Source organism: Abramis brama (assembly GCF_963993115.1).
Source record: "Abramis brama genome assembly, chromosome: 9".
NCBI lineage: Eukaryota > Metazoa > Chordata > Actinopteri > Cypriniformes > Leuciscidae > Abramis > Abramis brama.
The window spans coordinates 20,329,995-20,355,478 of NC_139971.1; the positions used below are offsets into that span (position 1 = coordinate 20,329,995).

A 25,484-nucleotide genomic window follows, 5' to 3' on the forward strand; every position below is an offset into this window, starting at 1 on the left:
TTGCGTCATGTCGAATCTGAGGATATCTATTTTGCCAGCATTGGATGTACCACATCATAAGCTATATTAGCATTAAGTTAGCTTAGCATGCTAATCTCGTTAACATGATTTTGTGTGCTCATTCACACACTGAAGCCTCTCCTCTGCAGCTTTGTAAAACATGTCCTCTGGGTGGCGCAAGTGGTTCAACCATGCGTCATGAATCCCGAACCATTGTGGTCGTGGGTTCGAGACCAGTGTGGGGCGACTTTGAAATTGTGTATAAAATAATAATTTAAATTCCTTCCGGCTCTGCACTGCTGTTGGTGCTTAAATGCTAGCTGTGCTGCTGTAATTGATGTGCTTACTGTGCTTGATGTACATTAAATTTCTGATGTTTTGCTCTTCTGGCTCCGCATTGCGCTACAGCGGCTGTTGCTTGCTCTGCCTTGCAGGGCTTGGCCCCGTATTGCTGCTTGCAGCTATATTTTTTTTTTTTTTTGGAGCCTCCTCAGCTCACAGTCCAGCTCCTTTAGTGAACAGTCTAGTTCAAGTCTCCTTTAGTGTGCAGTCTAGTTCAAGACTCCTTTTGTACAGGGCCCTGACTGAGTCTGTTTCCACCTGAAACATTCTGGAGGCTCATCAAATCACAAAAAGTTCCTTGACTTCCTACAAACACAGGACTAATTTATGTCAAGGGTTTTAAATCCTTACACATTTCTTCTGAAGCCCATTGAGGTAGAGGCCTCAGTTTCTGGGGCAGGTTGTGAAAAATCCTATAATAAAAGAAATGTGTAAGGGCCAGTCCCTTTTTTATGCCACACATTCAAATGTTTGCCATAATAAAAAGCCCAGTGCATTCACATCAGCAACTGTCTGAGAACACACAGACAGAGTGTCTTCATCATTTCCTCCACCCTAATAAATAAAAAATAGGCCAATGTAAAGCATAACTGTTGTAAAGCAGGTTATGTTTGGTGTTCTGTCTGCTGCATACTGACCTATGTGTGGGAGACTGTGTGTATGTGTGCTGGCTTCAACAGGGACACTGTGGCCGTTTCTCAATATGCGTTCTTGTCTGTACTTGTGTTCTTGTGGACTTGTGAAACGTCATCAGTCGCTGCCCAACTGTCCCAATAGACAAGTTTGCATTTTGGCAAGAACGGTTAAAAATCCCGGAAGTGTTCTTGACACGCCCATTTTACCGAGGATGCAACGGTTGGTAACTTGTGTGAACTTGACGGCAGAAATATCCCAGCATTCATTTCGGCATTCGAGGAAGGAGATCGCCAAGTCAATACAGTAAGTCGTTTTTCTACAATTTCGTATGCTATTTCATCACTAAATTCACTTCTGAGAACATTTGATGCGAGAAATCAACTGTGTAGATTTCAAATATTGGCATTTTTACGAAAATTTATGGCGACTCGAAAATGTGCTCAAACGTTTTCGGAAGTGAGAATCTCCATAAGCGCCTGAGGGTGTTAAGTTAGCTTTAAGTTAGCTAGCGAGCCAACCGGCCAGTCTGCTCACAGACTCGTTTTACCCCACAGTCAAGAGACCATTGCAGCAGACGACAGCAGAGCAATAATGGCAGAGGAAAGCCAGACCCACAACTGTAAGAAAGTTTTACTTTTCGTACCGCTGTTATTATGTAATTGCATTCTGAATAATGTGATAACATTTTAATTGAAACCAAGGGACATCTGAGGAAACCGCTGAATTAATTACATGGCGAGCGGCCAACGAGGCTCTCTTCACTGGTCGGAGGAATTCCTCCAAAAATGGATGGGAGTGAGTAACAACATGCATAATCTGTGTTTTTACTACAGACTGTTATATAAAAAGGTTTGTACGCTAGGGGTAGTTGGTCGATTGGTGTGTTTGGTTGTGTCTGCCAGCCTGTCAGAAGAGTTTTATGCACCAAAATGAAAGAAAACAAATAAATACTATAAAGCTAAGAAAGCAAATATAAAATTAAAAATTAAATTAGTTGTGTAAGTTACATTTTAGTCTGTTGAATAGATGTGATTTAAAGTGGGTTGTAGTGTGGTATGAAACACTGCAAAATACTAGTGACAAGCAAAATAAATAGTACAGGTGACATTTATGATTTGGATATGATATGAATGCAGAAAGTTATATGGAGGCAGTATTGCACTTAAGTGTATGATAGTACATGCATGCAGGGAGTAGAGGAGTGACAGTAATACAAATAATAATTATTGTTAGTAGTAATATTAGTAATTGTGTTTAAGTTGTCCTCTCTTCTTTTTGCTTTTTTTAGAGTATTTGTGATCAAGTCTGGCCTGGCTATCACAGCCAAACAAGCCATGAAAAAATGGAATAATCTAAAGGAAAAATACAAGGTAACCTACCATTTAATCTCTTTTTCAGTAATGTAGTGGGACTAATTTAAGCTAGATTTACCAAGTTAATATGCAATTATTTGTACAAGTGGAGTACAAATATTATAGGGCAATGATATACGTTATCAAACACTTTTAGGAAATTGTAAACTAAACAACATATCCAAACTTTATTTTTTTCTGTGTGGAAAATTAATATTATATGTTTGGCATCACTATTTTAACTTCCATCATTATTGCAAGATATCTTAAAATAACTGTTAACTTAAAATAACTTGACATGAAGGAAATTTATACAGGATAGCATTGCAACAAACATTTGTGAAGCCATTCAAACTGTGGAAACTTTTTGGGACTACAAATATGTTCAATAACAGTTTTCACCGTTTTCATTTACACATTATTTTTTAGGAACTTAGGGATCCTCCAACAGGGAAAGGGGTGGAGGCAGGTGGGATGACTGCTGCTTCCTGGCAGTGGTACAGTCAGATGGATGCTGCACTCCAGGGGCAGCACTCAATAAGTCCGCCCCTGGTAGTGTCAGCAAATCTGACTGCCACTACAGGTGGCGTTGTCACCTCTCCGTCCTCTGCCCCTCCCAAAGAACGGGCCAACCCGCCACCAAGAAAGAGGGCCAGGGTCAGTGAGGCACTCCTGGATTTCATGAAGGAGCAGGCAGAGAGGGAAGAGGAGAGAGAGCAGGAGGAAGTGGCGAGGGTAGAGGCGAGGGAAAGAGCAGCCTCTGACAGGGCAGAGAGATACTTGACTCTCTTTGAGAGACTTGTAAATAAATTGTAAATAGCCTGTATTATTTGTAATGTTCTTGGTTTACGATTGTTGTATTGGATTTTCTTCTGTAAATATTTTTGAAATTGAGTTTCAGTCTGGATGGTAGATAAATAATCATTTGTAGTACATAGTAGTAATAGTAATATGTAGTAATACAAGTAGTAATATGCAGGAAAGACAAATAAAAAAAATAAAAAAAGAGAAAGAAAATCTTACAACGGCAGTCAGAGTCATGCCTTCTTTTTGACATTATTTGTAGACAGCCATAAAATTTGGCATGTTTCTTTTCAACTAAAATAGTTGGTGATTAATAGGTATTTTTTCTGTTGTCATTGACATTCTGCTAGGTGTGCTTAAAAAACAGTCAATGACACAGTATTTTTTAATTATTCATCAACTAAACAATTTTACAGTCTAACTAATATAATGATACAAATAAATATATTAATATTTGCAAGGTAACATTTTCATTTACATTTAATTTTAATTTATTCACTATTTATTTGACAGGGACAGTGCACACTTAAAATAATTGCAACAGAGTTAGCTAGCAGCTAATTTGCATCTATTGTCCCTGGGCATTCACTCAGGTTTATCCCCTCAATCGTAATCATGCTCCCTCAGACATACAGGCAGCTCTCCAGGGGCAGACACCTGTGCAGCAAGTCTGGCACGGAGATTATTTCCTGAGAACTCCCTATCCTCATCAGGAACATTCCCCTGATTTTCATCCTCATCGTAAAGTTCCTCCTCCTCCTCCAGGATATCATCTGTCGAGAGACAGAGGTTGTGGAGGATGCAGCATGCTGCAATAACTTTAGGGGTAAATAGAGGCCGAATCTCCAAAGCCCTCAGGAAGATGGCTCGCCAGCGGGTTTTTAGCATTCCAAAGGTACGCTCAATGATGTTCCTGGCCTTGGCATGGTGCTTGTTGAAGCGTGCTTCAACTTGGCCTGATGATTAAAATACAGGTAATGTAAAAATATATGTAGTGTTTCAAATGCAAAGTAACAAATCCAATAAAAAATTTCTCTGTGTATTCTTACCCGCTACAGGCTGGCGGTATGGCGTCATGAGTGTGAGAGGATGCTGCAGACATGGGTACCCCCCGTCTCCAAGAAGAAAGAAGCCAGCTGGTGGATATAGGGACTCCTTGTACATTGGAGATCTCCGCAGAACAAGGGCATCATGGACTGACCCGGTGTTGCCAATGTAAATATCCAGAAATTTCCCTTTGCCATCACACACACCCTGGAGAACCACTGAAGGGAAGAGTTTGCGGTTGAAGTAACACTTCTTTTGTGGTTCAGCAGGTGGAAGTATTCTGACGTGGCACCCATCTATTGCTCCAGCCGCACAGCGGAATGCCTCATGGCCAGCCAAGCGAGCAAAGCCTGCCCCGACCTCCTCCATCTCTTCTGGCTTGGGGAAATGAATCACCTTGTGAACAATGGCCATCATGTCATCCACTATACTGTGGACTATTCTGCCAACCGTGGCTCTCGGTATGGTGAAGATGTCTGCTGTCACTCTGTATGAGGTGCCACATGCAAGCCAGTAGAGACAGACAGCCACCTCGATTTCGTGGCTCCATCCATGTGGCTTTTGCTGAGGCAACATCTGGACCAGCAGGTTGATGGTTTCTCTGGAGAGCCTAAAGGCTGGTTTTAGGTCAGCTTCAGAGAAAAACACTCTGAGGATTGGCGCGTAGTTATTTATTTGTACATACCTCTGAGAAGGCGTTTGATCCTGTGTTGAAAAAAGACACACACACACACACATATATATATATATATATATATATATATATATATATATATATATATATATATTACTTATCATCAATTAACATTCTAAAAGTATTTTTTTATTACTATCATTTTGGTATCATTTTGGTATATCATTTTGGTATTGGAGCAAGGAGTGGGAAGCAAGGAAAGGCCAACACAATGGTAAGTACAAATTTTTTTTTTTAAAAAGGCTGTTCCATTCCTTCTAGTCTGGTTATATGTATTTCTTAAAATTATGTAGGCTACAGATGTACTAATAAACTTTACTTGATTTATTGTACAATGCTTTCCTGAGTTGTTTTATCTGCAAATGCAAATGTGAGTGTGAACCTTTTTTTGATACAGGTCAAGGTAGTACATTACAAGGTAGTAATGTAATTTAAGATACTCAAACAAGCTATTGCTATTCTATTTACCTAGCCTGCGCTTTACCAGCGTTTTTTTTACCAGCGTTTTTTTTCCTGCCGTTGGCTGGTGATGTACACAAACAAACAACTGAAGCAGAATGAAAGGAGACAGGCGTTTCTTTATTGTTATTAATATACATTACATTGTAGTGTACAGTTGTAGAGTAATCCCTTGAGCTGAGGGTAGGCTTGGGCGATAAAGCCTGGTTGTTATCGTCAATAATTCTCGTTATGTTTGGGTACTGCAGACGGCGTCTGTGCGGGGGTATTATTGCGCAATACCAGCAAGAACACATCGTCTCAAACTGTCAGCAGCGTTCTGTGTGCTCGTCACCTTGTGAGTTCATTCTTCCAAGAACAACTTGCAAGAGCGTTCTCCCCAAGAACACAAGTCCGTTCTTTGCATTCTTGGTTTTGAGAAACAGCCTGTATTTCCCTCTACTGCAGAACATACAGTCAGCCATATTTAAAACTTAAAAAAGTAGTAATGTATTGCACACGTACCCAGTGTTACTTGCTTAGAGGAGCCAGCACCAGGGTCAGATTGTACAGCACCTGTAATCCCATCCATAACCGGCCGTCGCTTATTGCTACTCAGAGCCAACTCCTCCGCCACAGTGTATTCTGGTTTTCTGAATTTAACTCTTTATTTCTGTTTGCTGCAAACAAGTGTTTGTGATAAAATGTTCACAAAAGTAATAAAAGGTTGTGGTAAATACTCACCACTTTGAATTATATTTTTATATTTTGTCTTTATCTGCTGCCAAGAACATTTGGAGTTGGGGTTGCATCTAAAAATCTAAAAATCAATGAATATTAATCTTTCTTAGTACATACATGCACATTTTTTATATATTATAAAAATTGGCTATAGGCTATAGGCTATATATATGTATGTGTAGCCATATAGGCTACACATTGTGGTGAGATCTGGTATTACTCCCACTTTCCTGATTAACCCCAAGTATCACTGTGTCAAGGTGGTCTTTTGCTGTCAGGTCAGAATAAGTATCACTCCCTCCTTAGCTTGTTATAATTTATACCAGTAAATCTAGGTATAGTCCCTACACTCCCAGGAAACAATAATAATCAACATTTACTAGACATATGAATAAAATTCATGCTTACCATCCAGCAGAATCGCTCTTGGAATCCTTGTTTTCTTTGTTTATAAAAGGATTAATAAATTGCTCTGACTCTTGCTTTTTAGAACTGTTTGTAATAGCTGAAGTAAAAACTTAACAGTGATTGTCTTTTAGAAATAAAATTTTATTTATACAAAAGATTAAAACACTGGTTATACAAAAATAAAAACTCGTAGCAAATCAAAAGAAAATGTTACAGGTTATAAAACTTCAGCTTATTCAAGCTCAACAGGGCAGTCCTGTATGAGTGAATATTACAAAGGCTAATTACCTTGAAGCAGTTCAAGCAATTGGAGTAAATATGAACTTGTTCTCATCCGAGGTTTTTTCAAGTTACAAAAATACAGCAGAGCAAATTAAACCAAAAGAAATTCAGCTAGGATTAAACTAGAAGAGATCTGATTTCTCTCTAGGGATGCAATCGACATCAAAATCAAGAATGCAGCAACTAACAGTCAAAAATGCAGTCATATTTATACGGAACTGAGGTAGATTGTTCTAATACAGTTTCTTGGGTTTTTCCAGAGGAACTAAGTCTCATGACTGAGTCTTGCAACATCAACCATCTATAGTCTCTGAGGGGGTTTTTGATGACACTGCTGTTTCCCATAAATGGGTATTCTTGCGTCCTTTCCGTCCTTTGCGCTTCTTTGGACTTCTATGTATGTGTGTGCGTGTATATGTATCTGGAAGTGTATTTGTAGGTTCGCAATACCTATTAAAATTCACACCTCCTGTCACACCCCCTCTCGAACTTACAATGGCACTTTCATGTACAATCCTCCTGCCACTTCCATGTCGCTGCTCTCTAATAAAAGTCCTAGGGTATATCACATCCAATTCATTAATTTTAACCTTAAAAACATATTGCGTTGGTATTACGTAATCAAGACAGCACTCGTTAAATCTATATATTAATTCACTTTCCCGATGGAAGAATCCCATCGTCACTCTCCCGTGCTGAGTCAACAAACTCTCCATGCTTCTGCGGTACCACCGCTGGGACACAGGTTTCCACCTGAACGAGTCCCGGTGTCTCGGGGCTTGATCCAATTTCACTAGATCCTCCGGGTACAGAGCCAGCTCGGAACCACTGTCCGCCAAGCTCTCGTCCAACACTCTCAGCTCCCACCGGGCCTGTGTCAGACGCCGTAAGCAAATCTATTGGATCAATCACAGTGACATAATCAACACGGCCGTTAACACGTGCCTGTTTAGTACAAAACCCCGAGACCACCTTATTTTTCCATTGGTAGGTTTGAATGTCAACACAGCACGTAGTCTTGGTCACACGTTCCCTGTGCCCAATTAGTAGTTCAAATGCTTCATCTAAATCGATGATCAGCCATTTCATGTCAATGATAAATCTCATTGCATCATAAGTTAAGTAATGAGTGCAGCCTGGACCCGTAAAGTTAGCCCCACGATCAAAAAATGAAAAAGTTTTCATTTCAGCCATGCAATAACCCTTGGACAGTATACATGATCGACAGAAGTTTTTATACTCAAAACAATCCCTTTTGTATGCTTCAATTTTCAACGGGTAACATTTAACCGCTAAACATTCATCACACACTTTATATATCCCATATCCGATGGCAAGTCTTCCGTCATCCGGACCCTATTGCAATAACACAAAATAAAACAATAACAAATCAACTTATTGATCAGTACGTCTCAGGCATAGAACCCAAAGTCCCCATAAAATATTAGGTAACCACATTTAAAATACAATATGTCCCTTCTTATCTTCAATAAAAATAAAAATAAAAGACACACAGATGAAATAAATCAAAAAATCAAAATCAGAAATCATCTGAAACCATTTATTATGGCACTAAGGTGCCTTTTAGTAACTTCCATTCAAAATCATAAATGAAAGAGAAGAAACCAAATAATAAAAAAAAAAAATTTTTTTTTTTTTTTTTTTTTTCAAAAATAATAATAATGAACATTAAACAAATTATTATTGTAAAGGTATATAAATGGTTCTGTTTTTTTTTTTTTCAAACTTGTCCGGCAAAGAAAAACAAAATCATAAAATCAAATCTACTTAAAACAAGATCAGGATTATGAATCATTCAATCATTCATGCAATAAGTAAATAAAACAAAAATGGTGATTGATCAACTGATGAAAACAAAAGTTATCTACAACACCAACAACTCATCGTCTACATCTGTCCATAAACTTAAACAGCAATGTATAATCATTTATCCCCACCAGGATACCCAGAAAAAATAACTTTGGTTCGTTCGAATATTTCGAAGTCCCCGCCATCATTAACACTAACAAATACAGTATCGCCAGCTTGATCACCAGTGGTCTTAAAACTGTATTTCTTCTATAGCTAATAATGATCAAAAACGTGTAGGTCAGGAATGCCAGTCCCAAACCAACGTATTTGAGCCAAATCATTTTAATATAGCACTGTGTCAAGTTATACACAGCGATGGCTACGGCAAAAATCATAACTGCAATAATGCCCTTGAAACCGAAAATTTTCAAATATCGAGAACTTCTGAGAAGTTGGGAAATTAATATTAATACTAACGAAAAATCATTAAGAACATTATATAAGGTCAGGCTTAAGCACATCAAGACTGTCTGTTCTGACATGCGACTGGTCAATATTCCAGTAAGCCAATAGGAAATCAACCAAAAATTGACTGAGATAATACTCACAATCTCCTTTGGAGATTCGTCGCAACGCCATGTAGAATTGGTGCTATTGCCTGCCATCATCCCAAGTACTCTTTCTCACAAATTTAGAATTGGAATGGCCCGAGATTCCGTCTGCAACCGTCAAATTCTGTAACCTTGTCACTCCCTTAGACCTCCTTATAGCCCCTCTCGCTACAAAGGTCACACCTCCGACTCCAGCTCACTTGCTTTTTTAGGAAGTAGGCTTTCCTGCTCCCCACTGATTTTTGCTGAACCAGACTCTTGCGACAGTTTCCTACACACCAGTCCTAGTTTTGTCGATTTAAACACCATTACCAATACGACAATTATTACTATGATAATTGTTAAGCATATAATCACTATTTTTATATAGTACCCATATTGTACTATTAGGTCCCAAATAGAAACCGCAAAATCCTTCACGTTATCTATAACCCATAAAATAGCTTTTTTCTGAATTTTCCAATATACCGTAAAAATATTCCCATTACTAGGTTTAATTAATTGAGCACTTATGTCTGCCACATAAATCCATGTAGGCCCTGCTGATAGACCCTCGGTATAGTCATCGATTGGAAAGAAAAATCCCTTTAATTCAGATTCGCTATGTACTAGTCTGGCTAAAGCGCACTTTTTCATGATCTGATTCTGTGCAATCATCATCAACGGAGCCGCACTAGTTATAGAACTAATATCGTTCCGTGTTTTATCACTACCGGCCGTCGCAGCTCCTATGCTCATCAGATCTTTAAAACTACAAAATACATGTTCTTCGTCATGCATCCAGGATATATTCGGACTAAACCTTGTTCCTGGCGTTTTGACCTTCCATGAGTCAAACATCTCAGAGCTACAATACTGCTCTTTACCTGGGAACCACAAATATTTGACGACCTCATCTCGTCTGAATTCAAACCTGCCCAAACCAAAATTCCATGAACTTGATCCAATTTTTTCTGGATCATTATCAAAAATCTCTGGCCTCAGGCTATTGCGTGAGAACGGATGAGATGTCCTAACATCAAATTTAGACGATGCCATCATAACTCTAAAATTACCATATTTCAGCTCTGATGGTTTCATCATTGGTATATAATATTTGGTACTCCAATATCCATGAGCTAAATTGTGACTATTTAATCCCACAGTTCTATTATGTCTATACGAAATTGTTATTGGGAATACGCTATCATTAGCTTTACGCCTAGTAAACGATCTCCACGTCACCGTACGATTGCTGGTTTTATCTAGTCCCATCGCAACCGGAAAAACGTCCCATTCCCTATACAAAAAATTCGATAGGCCAATCCACCGCAAGGTCCCTTTATTACTCGCATCACTATGGTTCTTCCATATGCCCTGATTAGTATGAGTAACTCGGAGAACCCCAGACCAGCCCATACAATACAGAACAATAGCTGATCTATATTGTTGTTCAGTGATATTATTTAAAATATAATCCATAATACCCGAATAGTTTGCCAATTCTATGGACAATCCGGGCCTAGGAGCATAATTTAGGGTCATTGGATGAAACCTGCTGCCTCCTACCCCGTTTGCCCACAAGGTGGCATTAATACTCCACGTAACACGTTGAGCTTCTGCTTTGACCATGTCATTATCCGGGTCCTGTAATCCCATCCATTCATGCCAAAGTCTAATAATATTAACACCATGCCTCTCAAAAACTTTATCATCCCAAATTGAGGTATCATTCAAATAACATACCCATGCAGATGTTGTTTCATAAGCAGACATGCAATGCTTGTCAATATCATACCAAAACTGATTCTCAGGTATATCGCTTAGAAATTTATTTTTCTTCAATAATGGACATTTCTTGTGATTTTCGCACATTTCTATAGGCATAATCAGCTTTTCACATGTCACCCATTCTAATTCCACATAAGCTGGTTTAGGTCTATTTTTGTATATACCAATTATCAATACATACGGGTTTAGGCCCTTAGGCCAATAGCCTTTTTGCACTGGGTTCCGATTATCCATATTGTTCCATGTATTCTTACTTATTACATATCTCGAGCCGCCCGAAGCAGATCTTCCACTCCGCCCTCTGCTCTTTCTTTTATCGTCTATTGTCATGGCAATAGATTTCTCAGAATTATCCTTTCCCAGCCACGATCTCTTCACTATCGGGACAATAGTTTTAGTTAAACAATCCCAATCATCCATTTTCGTGATCCGTAGCATTGGACTATTCCATAATCTAAATACAACCATGGTAGACGTCAAGTTAAATACATCCGAAAGATTATACTTAAGGCCCTGTAATTTGACATGTGTCTGATTATAGCCTTTTAAATAATTCCATCGTAATCTAGTTTTATTATTAACAACCTTATTTCCATAAATCTTAGGTCCTTTTGTGGCACTCCTACGTTTAGTACCTGTGCAGTTCCAGAATGACTTGTCTATATCTTTTATAAATCCTTTAAACATATTCTTTATCATTTTTGGTCCATATTTAGTACCATCAAAATTCACAGTTTGATTGTAACATATTTTTGGGACAATTTTCACAACAACAGAACATGAGGCTACTCCTACCTCATTTGTTTGATTTTCTACTGTGATTCCAAAACCAACTATAAGGAGACATACTACCAGAACCATCAGTAGGGCTAACAGGAACAGTCCTACTTCACTTCTGTCACGAAGTAACATCTGATACTTCCCCTTTAGTCCACTTCCTCGTTTCACCATTCTGTTGCTGAAAGACACAAAAAGATATAGATGCACAAAAAACCTCCTAAGCTTTCCCTATCTGTCCTTTTAACCATTCGGACATTCTGCTCAGTTTGTTAGGCTTTTTGATGCTCATCCTTTCAACTTTAACCCCCTCTATCGATTTACCTATTCCTAAGTAATCAGAGGTAGTGGTGATAAAAACGTTCACCTGCCATAATTCACTTTTCCGTTGTGAATCAAGCTTTACTTTAATTCTAACTGTCCCTACGAAGGTCTGTTGTGACCTTTGTAACGACACTGACCGTCTGTCCGGTCAGATGTTCTGAAGTAGCGAATCATGATTGTTTTTCTCATGCTGACTAAATATGAACACTACACGTTCATATTCAGAAAGCCCTAATTGACTAGCGTTTCTGACACAAGTCTCTACAAGCAGGCCCTGGTTAATGTTTTACCCGACCTAATGAAATCAACGAACAGGCCCCTGTTTGTTTCTCATACTATCACGTGCTGCGACCACAATTCCCTTACTGTGTCTAACGTTTGTTCTTTGTGTACTGAAGGAAAATTGCAAGACTTACCCCATTCAGTTGTTTTGGGACAACTAGGACTATCTTGCTTCTCTCAGCAAAATTATATGACGCCTCAGGCTGTCAAGTTAGTCTGCCCACAGAACTACCTTTGTTTTTGCCGAGTAACACATTCTCAAATAGCCCCCAACCCCTCACGTGGTATGCACCACGAGATGCAACAGATGCCGACCTCACAGATACACACACACATTGACATATATGGACTTCCACTAGTAAAATTTCATTTTACTAACTATTAAAAATGTACAAAGAGTGTTCCAGGTGATTTGCATGTTCACCAGTGTGATATTAGAATAGTTGTGTTTTTGAATTACAGTGATGTAATCTTTAAGTGCCTTGGTTCAACAAAAGAATGTATCTCTATGTTGCTATCTTTGTCAATATACGTCCTTAGTATTGTTTTGATCTCCTCTGCATGACGAAGAAGATTTTTGATAAGAGACTGTGATAAACGTTATGGTTCCATGCGTTTTTAATTCCCTGAGCATAATATCATACTTTGCCCCCTCGTGATTCCACACGAGGGTCGGGCTACATTAACACACAAGAAAATCTTCTGCTCGGAATGCTCTAAGAGGATTCGTCGACCACGAAAAAGGGGACGGTACACGGGACACTGATAAAAGCCTAAACCTTCAGTTTCCTCTCTCTCTTCTCCCTCCTCAAAAACTTTGGAAACCCAAGTCCGGACCGGCTTCGGCCTGCTTCTCTTTTCTTCTCTTTTATTTCTTTTTATGTTTTTCTATAGTCTAGTTTCGTTTTCCTATTCGCCTCTGTTCATTCACGGGCTGAATGAACTTAGCCTGAATCATTCCCGGCAACTTCACCTCAAAGAAAGAGACTCTTTGAACCTCCCGCGCTCGCGCTCGCATGGAAGACACAGCACGCGCTCACCGAAGCAAGCCCTGCTTTCTTAAAGAGACACACGCACGACTCTGCGTTCTTCAGCAACAAAGAGAACCATTTTGCAAGATAAGTTTATTGAACTTTTAATGTGATTTGATTCCTTGCTGTCTCTCAAGGTTACTGTCTGTGATTTTTGCCATGCTGAGATCATTTCGGTGATCTCTCTCATCCTGAACTTTAGTTTCACTTTCTCCCTTTCATCCTCTCCCTCTCTCATCTGTTATTCGTTTAGTCTTGTATTTTGTTTACGTGTCCTGTACATACATATTTACTCGTGTAAATTGTAGTATTTTGTATTCATTAGTTCCATGTATAGTCCAATTATTAAAATTCATACTTGATTGATTCTGTCTGCCTGCTCATAACTAAAGTCAATGAGATGTTTTCGATCTTAAGCTACAAAGCTGATTTGTTACTTTAAGTAACCTAATCTTATAAGAACAGGAGAGTTGTTTTTATGGCCAGAAAATAGCTTTCTTCAAATTATAAGAAAGAGATAATTTTTGTTAGGAAATTGTTAAGTTAATCTTACGGCCGTTTTGCTGGACAAAGTTTTCCCGTTTGATGATTATTCATTTCCATTAAGGGTTATCTCATAATCGATCTGGAATAGGATTAGTATATGAATGATGAATTATAATTAGTTGTGATTGATTATTCAGATATACAAATCGATCTATTTTCAACTTCGAATAAATTAATGTAACTGTATTATGCAAAATATTAATCATATTCATGATTAATTATTAAAATTCCCTATAAATCATTTGAGCTAATGTTAAATGTACTACTAATGCCAGTGCGGTTACACCTTGCTCTGACAGTCAATGAGGTTTCCCTTATAAAATGACTATATTCTCTAGGCATATATATCGGAAATTCCTCCTGAAATGACATTTTGGTCATCAATTCAACAAGTAAGTCATGCACATTTAATTCCTTATACATTCCTTCCTCCTTAAACTGAATTGAGCAATCATTGTCATAAAATGGATCCCTCACCACCGTTTTCCAACGGTTCAAGTCAGTATCCCTTGACAGTGTTTTATCCAAAACACTACCTTTCAACAATGGATCAGAATCCAATGGTATTTGGCCACCAGAACTTAACAGTCGTTCCCAAAGGAAGGCTTTCTCGGTATCACAGACCAAAGCCAAAGGATTCACTTCCCAGTTATTCATGATTTTATCATCAATTAAGCAGCCTAGACTTGTTTCAGTTTTTCTAGACTGCCAAACCTCCTTTAAACTGGTAATTTTTAGCCATCGTTTTCTTATCATTAATTTGCACCTTGGACACTTATTTAGTTGCCCTTGGTTGTCTAGAGTGCATTTACACTCTTGACCTCTAAGACTCAAATGAATCTTACAGTCTACGCATGATTTACAACCACAATTTCCCGTGGTTAATTCATATTGCCAGACTGACCAACGTTGTCTGGACAACCGGCATGATCCACAAATGCTTACATCTCCCAGCGAACATGATCCAATTGACCTGTCCGAACAATACCACTTAGGTATTATTGTCAGGTGGCTCCTAAGCCAGTACTGACTTTCTCTGACCTCTCTCGGTCCTTCCCATAATAGTTGGCAAATATCCTGTTTACCACAGATCACACAGTCAGTAGGTTTCCTTCGGATTGTTGCAGTTCCTGCTTTACAATCTTTGTGCCATATCTTCACTAAGAAAGAATCACTAAAGTCTTTACACACTACAACAGTCCCATTTGCTGGACACTTAGTGTCTGACTGGAAACTTACTTTTGGTCTAAACACTTCACTCATGTTTTCCCAAATTAATCTTTGCTCTTCACAAGATGTCTAATTGACCAAATCCCGTTAGCTTCTAATCTAACGGTAGTATTTGAAGTTAATTCAACTACTCTATCTTCAGTCCCTGTTTTGCTACGAAACCGCCCCTGTTTTTGTTTTAACAAGATAAATACTTTATCTCCTACCGTGAATGGGTTTTTGCTTGTGTCGGCTGGCTCACAAGTTCTATTGGGCTTCGAGACCCTATAATTAAGGAAATGGGTGCATTCATTAATTAAAGTGTCCCACTCACCTAGACCTTGATTCTTGACAAACCACTCTTTCGCCGATTTAATAGATCTCTCAGCAAGGCCATTCGAAGCTGGCTGATAACGAACTGCCTTAATTAAAGTAATACCCTGCTCTTTGCAGAAATTCTCTACTTCATGGCCAGTCAAATTATGTGCATTATCCCCTCTCAGATTTTCAGGAATGCCTCGATATCTTATCCACTCTTTAAGGCTTTTAACAACGACCGCGCTTGTTGCCTGCTGACATGGATAAAGTTGTACAAAGTTAGAGCAATTGTCTACAATAATCAAGAAATAAACGTTCTTCTTTTTAGTGGCCGGGTAAAGAGGCCCGGCAAAATCGGTGCTTATTTCAACGTTCTCTTTATCAGTTTTGATTTTCCCAAAATCATGATAAATACTGGTCATCACTTTCCTACAATCAGGACAATTAAGCTTAATTTTTTGATAATTAGTTTTCAAGTTCTGAATATGTAGGCCCATCTGCTGACAGTATTTCGCAAGATATGTTGTTGAAGGGTGAAACAGCTCATCATGCAATTTCTGCAGCAAGTCCCCTTCACTCTGTTTAGTAATCGCACGTATGCGGATGTATTGGTCAATTTCCTTGTTTCCAACTGCTGCAGGCGTTGTCTGAACTGTGTGGCTGGACTGATGCAATACTGTCGGTTGCACAACCTTGTAATTTTCACTTATGCTCTTCCACAGTTCCGCCTGCGCTAATGGTTTACCTTTAGCATTAAAGAAACTATTAAGTTCCCACCTATCCAGGTGTTCAATTAATCCTAAGTAAACATATTCGCTATCTGTTACCAATAAACAATTAACATGATTATTAGTCCTCATGTGCGCTAACGCCTTGTCAACTGCAGTAACTTCAGCTTCCTGCGCACTTTTGTCATCCTCTAACCTTCCCTTTTCTCTGTGGATAATTTTACCTCTCAACTTCACCAGAAAACCCCACCACGTTTGTCCTTTCTCTGAACTTCCGTCAGTAAAGTAGCACAAATGTGCAGGGTTAATCAAAGTCTTTTTCTCCTTTTTAGGAGTTTTCTCATGCCTAAATTCTATCTGATTATCACTGATTAATTTAGTCCATTTTGACCAGGTAAAAGTGTGAACACGTTTATTTTCATTCACTAAATTCTTTGCTTCCCTGGCTAATAATTCAATACCTTCACCTTTGGCAATGACTATAATAGATTTTTCTGCAGCCAATGATTTAATGATTAGCAAATTTCTCGCTACTGTGGCTAATATATCTACTGCAGACAAATTCTCTTGTTTCCTTTGAGTAGCTGGTTTTTCATGAGAGATAAACATCACTGGGCTTTTAGTATTACCTTCATTGAATAACACAACTTCCATTTCCTCAGGTGTGTTATCAATTTTGACTATGAGGTTTTTGTCAGGATCTCTTCTGACAATCCTCCCCGAATTTAAAGCCATTTCTATTATTTCACATTTGATTTTCTCAAGGTTTTCGTCCCATTCAAAATCTCCTCCTGAAGTGGCTTTATACAGCTTTTTTGCTTTAGCACTATAACCAGGTATTAAATCTCTTACAAAATTCAATCTCCCTAAGAGACTTTGCAGTTCTCTCAAGTTCGTTATAGTTTTACCTTTCAAGTCAATTAATTTTTCCTGGGTTGATTTAGCAATACCTCTGTCTTCACCTGATATTTCAAACCCTAGGAAGTCAACCTTTTCTTTTCCCAACTCTAATTTCTTTAAGTTCAGAAGAAAGCCTGCATCAGCTAGTCTTTTTATCATTTCCGACAACACTTTCATATGTTCGTCCACTGTTTGAGTGGCAATTAATACGTCATCGATATAAACTGTAATCGGCAATCCACGTAAGATTTCTAAGATTACAGATTGAAAGGCGTTAGGACTATTGCGAAATCCCTGAGGTAAACGGTTATAAATAAATTGTCTGCCCTCGTAGGTAAAGGCGGTCCGCCCTCGACTTTCCTTTGCCAATGGTATTGACCAAAAACCATTAGCTAAGTCGATTTTAGACAATATTTTACCACCACTGAGACCGTTTGTCGCATCCCGCGCATTTATCAAATACCTGGTATCCGGTACCGTCACTTTATTGAGGGCTTTGTAGTTACAAACGAGTCTCCATGTGCCGTCCCCTTTGGCCACGCCCTGTATTGGGGAATTAGTAGGACAATTTTCTCCTATGCTAATCACCCCTTTTTTCAATAATTCATTTATTGTTTCACCTATTTCTTTATACGCTGCTTTGTTTAAAGGGTACTGCCTCTGTGGTGCTGGAATTCCACCTACAATAGTATATTCATATTTGTCGGACAATTTACCACAATCATTTTTGCTTTTTGCGCAATGATTTTTATATTTTTCCAACAATTTTCTCAGCTCTACTTTTGGTAATAGGGTCTCGTTTATAACCCTATTCATTTCTGACTCCAGGTCGACCGGTTTAAGCCATCTAATTATTTTGTCAGAATCAGTAATTTTGTCATTCATCTCTTTAATAAGAATGGCATCCTTTAGACACATCAAATTAGAGCTGTCTAATATGCAATGTAAACCCTGCCAATAATACCTATCTCTGGTTACTGGCTTCATTTCATTACTAAATCCAAAAACCCGGTATTTTCCTTTTAACTTAACTGCCCCTTCGGGTAATTCTGTTACGGTCGTTACCTCAGCTCCGGTGTCTAAAAGGAACCTGATACCATTATAATTTATAAAAAATTCTTGGTCTTTTGATTCTTCCACTAAACTAGAGGCAATGGTCGCTTTTCCTGGAGCTCTTACTTCCTATTGTTTTTTCTCTCTCTCAGCTCTATTGGTTTTGACTGTGCGTGACCTTTCTTGTCTTGGTTCTGCTTTTTTATTTCTCTTCTCTATATGAGCTTTTCTCTGTTCTTCATTCATCTTTGCCCAGTCTTCTGGTTCGATATATTTGTTATTTCTTTCTGGCTTTCTACTCTGCACTTTTCTGGTCTGTGGCTTAAGTTTCTTATCCATACTTTTCGAAAAATCATTTCTCTGAGGTTTCATTTTATTCCCCTCACTGGATTTGGTGGTAAACTTCTTGAAATCAGTCTTTGGTTTGACTCTAACCCCCTCTGCTGGTCTGCTTTTGAATTGACCTTGTGATTCCCTCAACTTCTTCCTTCTTTTGCATTCTCTGTCATATCTAGCTGCAAATTTAGATAGCTCTGTCCAATCAGTCTCGGATCCCCAGCTTGCTATCACCTGACAGCCCGGCAGTTCAGGAGCTAGTTTCTTCAATTTGGCTACCATTTCCAGCTCGGTCCAGCCTTCGCTGGCTTTGTAAGAAATATAGGGCCACAGACCTGTAGCTTTTACTGAGTCTACTTCTTCTCTAAATTCTTCATCCTCATCTTTCCCTAAGACTTGTGCATGATGGGCATCTAGGATTTCTAGTTTTAAAGATAATCCTGTATGAAATTTAATCATTTGCTCTATCAGAGATTTAGTAGCATTTATTGATTTTCCTAAATCAGCTACCATTTTTGCTTTTAGCATTTTATCATCTTTTGCTCCTGGAAATCTCATATTCTGCAACATCTGAATTGTAGTAATACCATCACCCTTGGCCTGTCTTGATGGACCACGCCTGGGTTTTGGAGTTACCTCTTTCTTTGATGTCCCTGCCTTTTTTTCCCTTTCCTGCCGAGCAATGGCCTGCTACCAGAGACAGATCTATTTGTGTACTCATCAGAGAGGGCACTTCCTGACTGTCACTCTCCCCCTCTGTGTCAGACTCTGACCCCTCAGACTCAGACACAGAATCAGAAGGTTCCTCTTCTTTAACCTCCCTTTGTTCGTACTTATCCTTTCTATCTTTTTTGATAGCTCTTTTACTTAAATTATCGCCCTGATTTGACTTTTGTTGTTTTCTGGGCGCTTTTTTTTTATTAGGTGGTGTTTCTTGATGTGTGGCTTCTCTGAGTTTCCACACATCATTAACGGTCGGTTCCTGTTTTTCTTTTTTCTGTTCACCTAATAACAAGTAACACAACGATTTTTGCATGCAGTCTAACTGCTCTGCCAGCATATCTAATTTTGCCTTAGAACTAGTTCCGGGCATATCCAGAATTTCATCTGGAGTAGGTCCGCAAGCTAGTTTCACTATTTTCTGCATTGCTCCCTTGGCTGCTGATAAATGTGAATCTCCGGGAGCGAAAATGAGACCAGGACATGTCAAAAATGTTCTTCCTCCTAGCCTGTCATGCTCCCTCTGATGAGAGCTACTTCGCCTCTCGTGAGATTGACTTCTAGATTTTTTGTAATTAACAATCTTTCGTCGAGGTATTTCCTCATCTTCAGTATATTCTGAACTCGAGCTTTTTCCTGACTCATCCTCTATTTTTATTTGATATCTTTCTTTGTTTTTTCTATCTGTAGAGGTTTTAAAAGGCCTAAAACCTGTTTTTTCTTTTTCCCATGATCCGTCCCCTGTTAACAGGGGACTGAATCCGGCTAATATATTTTTATGTTTAGGAATAGCTCCCGTTTCTACCGTCGTCGTGTCAAAGTTTAAACCTACATAGCCATAGTCACCTCCAGCCGCTCCCTCCTTGTCAGTATATTCTGAAGGGGTGGGGGAGTCAGCCGTGATTAAAGCGTCTGGATCAGGAACACCGTTCCTGGTAACTCTTATGTCGGTTCCTTTAAAGTAACACTAAGTAACTTTTGCTCTCGGGCTCCCCCTACAGTTGGGAAACAGTATTGTCTTCTACTACTGTCGTAAAATCTGTCATGGTTACATGGTTAACACGTGCATTTGTTGACAAGCCGTTACGCGAACTCTGCAAAAGGAGTTCTCACGTCTTGGGTAGACTGCCTGCGTTGCGTGTGAAATGTCTTCAACCCAGGTACAGTATTTCAGCATGTCAAATGAATATAATTTCATGGGTTTTATTTTTTTTCAAGCGCCAAAAGATCGCGTAGCTCACGTTTACAAGCCAGCGTCATTATAGTAGCCTATTAGCTAAGGTTTTACAGAATTCTAATTCAATTCAATGTTTGTGTGGGAGGTAATAGCCATATATCGTCAACATTATAATATCAAGCTACCATAGATGAATCTGCAAAGTTGAAAAATCGATTTGCATTATAGTCTGAGGCAAGACACTTTCACCAGAAAAATAAATAAACAAACATGACTATCAGCCTGCAGTCATTAGGCTAGTTAGCCTAAAATATGATTTTGTCCGTCTAATCATGCATTATTTACTTGCAAGAATGTAGCCCCTACCAAACTTGGACACGCCGTTTAGACATAGGCTTACTTCTGACCTTTTTTTTTTTTTATCCGTTGCTGCTTTGGCCATGGGGCTGTTTACACCTGGCCACTTCATGCGTTTTCTCAGATCGGATAGCTATCTGATTTATCAAAACGATTCCATTTACACCTGGTCACATAAATGTGTTTTTGCGAAACGGATTTAAATCCGATCTTCAATTCCCGCGCTATATGCAGATTTATTGGAGTGCACGTCACCGAAAGCAACAGATATGAGCTGCATTTTATTGATCATCAGCTACATTTTCAAAATCAAAGACCGCAATAAGAGAGAGCGGCAACAGCCCTGGTAAGATCATTTCATTTCTTTACTTTTAATTATGATGATTGTGTGTTAAGCGTCTTACTTTCACTTTGATTTGCGATAGTTTGCACGTTGGCTTGACAAATAGATGCTCAGCTGCTCATCTGCGGTGATTCAGCGTCGTCATATCTGGCTATCACATTACATATAGCCTAAAACGCGTTTATTTTTTATTTATTTTTTAGCATTTTTGGGAGGAGTACAATTTACATATGTGGTTTCAACAACCAGATGCATTTACACTTGTCCAGTTTCGTCTGGAGTGCGGCCCAGACCTCCTCCTGAAGTGGTTTGAGCGATCGGATTCAAATCCGTCTCGAATGCGTTTCGGAGGGCATTAACACCTGGTCTTTTCACGATCGGATAGCTATCTGAATTGAGAAAACGCATGAAGTGGCCAGGTGTAAACAGCCCCAAAAGCATATGCATGAAAGCCGGAAAACAAACGCTGGTTGGCCTCTCGCGTCCAAATTTGACGAAGTGGTGGGGGAAGTGACGTATACCGTAAAGCAGTCGAATTTTGTAGTTCTTTTTGCGCTCGGGTAACTACCCGAACCCCGAAGTTACATAGTGCCAGTAAAAGCGATACAGACCCCGTCAGGCTATGGCAGACGTGTCATTCAACCTATTGTAAGTCGATGTACCATCACAAGGGTTTTGGAAATACATTATGAAGGTCGAAAAGTTACATAGTGTTGCTTTAACTATTGGTACAGTAATATCACTATCCCCAATTTCAACGGTAACCTTTCTACTTCGACTTTTATGGCCTACCACCTGGACTAATTTACTTAATCCAGCTTCATTAGAAGTATATAATGTATCATCAGTAGCAAGTAGTTCCTCATTACCTACTTGCCCTGCATCTTTTAATTTTTTATTAAACTGTTCTTGAGAGAGCAAAGTAATATTAGTTATTTTCTCCATGACTGTGTGAATCTGTACACTCCTTATGGGAATCTTTTTGGTAACTATCTCTTTATATGAGGTTTCTAGTTTAGGTACTCTTTGGTCCTACAGCGCTGCCTCGAGATCTCCTGTTACCTCTATCGTGCCTAACCTAAAAATCTTATCTCAAGCGTCCCTGAGATATTTTCTAAGATTAGGAGGAAGTAACTGCTCTGTTAACTTCCTCAAAGCACTATGGAGACTTTGTTTTGCATGTGGATATAGCCGTTGTCTTAGTTTTTGAAAACTATTGTTCCCCTAGGTTCTTTTGGGTTTTATTGGGCAATTAAAAATTGACCCAATCCCGGACGAGCCCCCATGTGGTGAGATCTGGTATTACTCCCACTTTCCTGATTAACCCCAAGTATCACTGTGTCAAGGTGGTCTTTTGCTGTCAGGTCAGAATAAGTATCACTCCCTCCTTAGCTTGTTATAATTTATACCAGTAAATCTAGGTATAGTCCCTACACTCCCAGGAAACAATAATAATCAACATTTACTAGACATATGAATAAAATTCATGCTTACCATCCAGCAGAATCGCTCTTGGAATCCTTGTTTTCTTTGTTTATAAAAGGATTAATAAATTGCTCTGACTCTTGCTTTTTAGAACTGTTTGTAATAGCTGAAGTAAAAACTTAACAGTGATTGTCTTTTAGAAATAAAATTTTATTTATACAAAAGATTAAAACACTGGTTATACAAAAATAAAAACTCGTAGCAAATCAAAAGAAAATGTTACAGGTTATAAAACTTCAGCTTATTCAAGCTCAACAGGGCAGTCCTGTATGAGTGAATATTACAAAGGCTAATTACCTTGAAGCAGTTCAAGCAATTGGAGTAAATATGAACTTGTTCTCATCCGAGGTTTTTTCAAGTTACAAAAATACAGCAGAGCAAATTAAACCAAAAGAAATTCAGCTAGGATTAAACTAGAAGAGATCTGATTTCTCTCTAGGGATGCAATCGACATCAAAATCAAGAATGCAGCAACTAACAGTCAAAAATGCAGTCATATTTATACGGAACTGAGGTAGATTGTTCTAATACAGTTTCTTGGGTTTTTCCAGAGGAACTAAGTCTCATGACTGAGTCTTGCAACATCAACCATCTATAGTCTCTGAGGGGGTTTTTGATGACACTGCTGTTTCCCATAAATGGGTATTCTTGCGTCCTTTCCGTCCTTTGCGCTTCTTTGGACTTCTATGTATGTGTGTGCGTGTATATGTATCTGGAAGTGTATTTGTAGGTTCGCAATACCTATTAAAATTCACACCTCCTGTCACAACATACATATATACATACATAATTTTACATAAATATAGAACGTATTTGTTTAACTTACACATTAACAATCAGCAATCTTTCTCCAACAGTCTTCTCTTGCTTTGGCAGCAGAGACCGTATTGTTTCGAGCTTGAAATACATATTTAAATTCATCGTAATTCTGAATGATTATCTCTTGCTCCTCCGCGGAAAAATATATCGCTCTCACTCTACCCGCGATTGGTTGTTCAGTGTCGACGTCACTCTTTTATGTGCACGCGCGCGTGGAGTAATCATAGCTTAAGGATCAAAGCCTGAGTTGACAGAGAAATTTGATGAGCTGCATCATGGTACCAATAAAGCCTGATTGCATCGGTTTGGTTTTGTCAAGTCAAAACTAATCCTGTAACCCCGAGTTTGTTCAGCTACCTTCATGGTACAGGCCCCAGGTTTGTTGTGCCTTGTAGGCATAGGCTGCAGTGCTGCATAAAATAATAATAACAATAACCTATAGCAGGCAGCCTATCAGTCGTTAAAAAGGAACACTTCAGTAACACTACACTAGAGAAAAATGTATTGATTATCATATGTCACTTCAAATGTTTCCATTCATTATGACGTTATGAAATGAGATTGGAGTAAAAACATGAAGCCTAATATTTGGTGCGTTTTGCTTTTCAAACGCACAGCGCGTTATTTACTGAAGCGATTGAGTGACTATGAAACATTATTGTTACCATATACATATGTACGTTTGAGCAGATATCCACAAACACAGTATTTAACAGTGAATACGGGTCTAAACATTATAATATTCAGCATATATCTAGCAACAGTTCAACTGCAATGTGAAGTTTATGCAACAATAACATTAACTAATATAATTCAGAATACATGTCTTACCTTACATCTTTCTTGTCTTCAAATCGCGTTTTTCTTCTGAGGTAAATCCAATGTAAGCTGACTAAGCTCACAGCGTGTCTTCCAAACTCGACGAAAAGCAGAGACTGATGAAGTTTGGTGCTTTGTTTTTGAGGTAATGAGCGCGTTCGCATTCCTTAACGTGGAGATTTGCATGTCAATCTCTTTTGCCCGCGTAGGTGTGATCACATTAAAACTAATGAGCAAGCGTTTGAGAAACTGGATCTTGTTGGTTTTATACAAATGTCTTAAACAGAGAATATTTGTTTTCATTTTGAATCCGATCATTTAAAAGTACACACTTAAATGTTAATAAAAATATATTGCTCATAAATGTGTGACAAGTATTTGCTGAGTTTTGCTTCAGTTTATAGACGTGCTCAAGAAAAAAAAGTTCACCGAGACGGAGAGGTAGAAACCACACCCTGTTTATTTTCTTTATTTTACAAAAGCATAATGTTTTGTTTTGATTGTAAGTGGACACATACAAAAGTAGACATCTCACAGACGACACGTGATGTGATGACAGGTAGACAAATCCAATGAAAACAAACTAAACCAAGCACAACTGTGACACATGACAGTACTCCCCCCTCCTGGTAGGCACGTCCTTGCGCCGTAGATAGGCCAACTGCAGAGGGAGGGGACTCAGGAGGAAGATGAAGTGGTGAAGGTGGAGGTGAAGGGCAGACAGAAGGCAGGAGGGACCAGGGCGGAGCAGTTGATGCAGGCGGCCAGGGCGGAGTATGCGGAGCAGGCTGTACAGGCGGCCAGGGCGGAGACGATGGAGGGAGGAGCCATGGAGGAGGCAGGGCTGACGACTCCAGGGGGCTGACTGACGGGGGCAAAGCAGGTGGGAGAGGAGACCAGGGTGGAGCTGGAGATCCGACAAGCCCAGGCGACGCAGAGGATCCGGCGGGACATTGCAAAGCCACCGGCTCTGGCGACAGAGGTGCAGGCGAGGACACAGAAGGGAGCGGTGGAGACAGAGGGAGTGAGGACCAAGGAGGAACAGAAGGGAGTGAGGAGTCCAATGGAGCCGGGGGGACATAGGGATGAGGGTTAACCAGAGGAGTGCAGTCCAGAGGCAACGGTAGGTCGTTGAGCTGATGGATCGACGGGCCAAGGTAGAGTCCTGGTCACGGAGGTTGGAGGCGGAGACCAGGGATCCACCGACCAGGCTGGAGCTGTAGGCTGGCAGACCCATGGCAACCCCACCTCTCTGAAGGTGGTTTGAGGAGCTGAGGGGCTGACAGGCAGTGGCGGAAGAAGGGTTGAGAGGTGGTAGATGGG

General features: G+C 39.4%; 2 long non-coding RNA genes across 2 annotated transcripts; one reads left to right on the forward strand and one right to left on the reverse strand.

Moving 5' to 3' along the window:
• The first annotated feature begins 3,652 nt into the window (after positions 1-3,652).
• Positions 3,653-4,920, forward strand: LOC311089103. Its single transcript, XR_014607632.1, has 3 exons — positions 3,653-4,029; positions 4,193-4,349; positions 4,448-4,920. It is a non-coding gene; the product is annotated as an uncharacterized lncRNA (long non-coding RNA).
• A 3,498-nt stretch (positions 4,921-8,418) lies between these two features.
• Positions 8,419-23,285, reverse strand: LOC311089101. The gene is made up of 3 exons (XR_014607630.1): positions 22,533-23,285; positions 14,184-15,391; positions 8,419-12,157 (listed from the first exon to the last, which is right to left on the reverse strand). It is a non-coding gene; the product is annotated as an uncharacterized lncRNA (long non-coding RNA).
• Positions 23,286-25,484: the final 2,199 nt, after the last annotated feature.